Here is a 1,166-nt window from a genome sequence, read left to right on the forward strand (position 1 = left end):
TCTCATAGAGTTGATAAGCCAACTCAGCATCAAAGTAGTTAGGATAATGTAACAAAGCTAAACCAGGAGGGGGTTTGATTTCAGCCGGAATAGAATTATAGGTCTTATTAAATCTAACTGTGAATTCTTGTACAAATTCTCTCAGGTTCTTTTTAGTGCATTATACTCAACTAAAATATGCAATGGGTTTTTCTTCACTTCCCATCTGGCGAGAAAAAACTGTTCAAACTCCTGGAAGTTATTAATACTAGTTGCAGGTAAGGATCTAAACCATTTCTTTAACTCACCAGATAGACTATGTGCAAAAAGCTTCAGTTTTACATCATCATGATCAAATTTTCCTAGATCTATGAAATTGTTGAGTTTGTGTAGATGTTGTTGAGCAGTATAATATCTAGTCCCATCAAATTGAATAAGACGTTGTCCATAATTCTGTTAAAGATTTCCTCACCTCATTCAGTAAAAGATTTTGGGGACCAAAAGCCTCCCAAAATGGGAAGGTATGATCCAAATTAGATCATTATATTATTTTTCATCCATCTCGATGCATTTGGAGTGGAAAAAGTGGAGGAATCATCTCACGAGACCGTTTTTACCAACGGGACCCAATTTGGCGAAACGAGGTCTGAAACCTTCCAAGAGCATTTTGAGGTATCAAACAATGTTTTTTGGGGGTAAAACTTCGTCGTTATAACATGCACATTTTCATTCTATTCTACACACAAAGAGATTTCCAATGACGAAGAAGTGTGCCAATCAGAGTCTGTATGCAAAAGTTATGCCACTCACAAGTTCACCTTCCTGTTTTCACACCTATAGTTGAAGAGGATGTCATGTTAACCCCCATTATTTATGGAAAATGGACTAACCACGTGTTTTCGATGTAAAATACTCTAAAAAATTATATTTCGTAACTCTAGTTAAGAGTTGATGTAGTCAAAATTAACCACCAGTACGCTATTGGGCTATGTTATAATTGGGCGACTACGAGGAAGAGGCATTCCATTCTTTTGAGAGAATTTTGTTCCATAGTTGAGAAAAGATAGCCATGAGAGATAGGAGGTAGAGCACACAAAGAGGATTTGTGTACGATAGCCACCCGAGAGCCACAAACATTACTTCTTTTTACCTGCAACTATATTTCTAGGCAAAGAAAGAGAGTGAAG

This window comes from Pinus tabuliformis, chromosome 3_2 (assembly GCF_031772625.1).
Source record: "Pinus tabuliformis cultivar Carrire ecotype Pingquan chromosome 3_2, CPIR1, whole genome shotgun sequence".
Lineage (NCBI taxonomy): Eukaryota > Viridiplantae > Streptophyta > Pinopsida > Pinales > Pinaceae > Pinus > Pinus tabuliformis.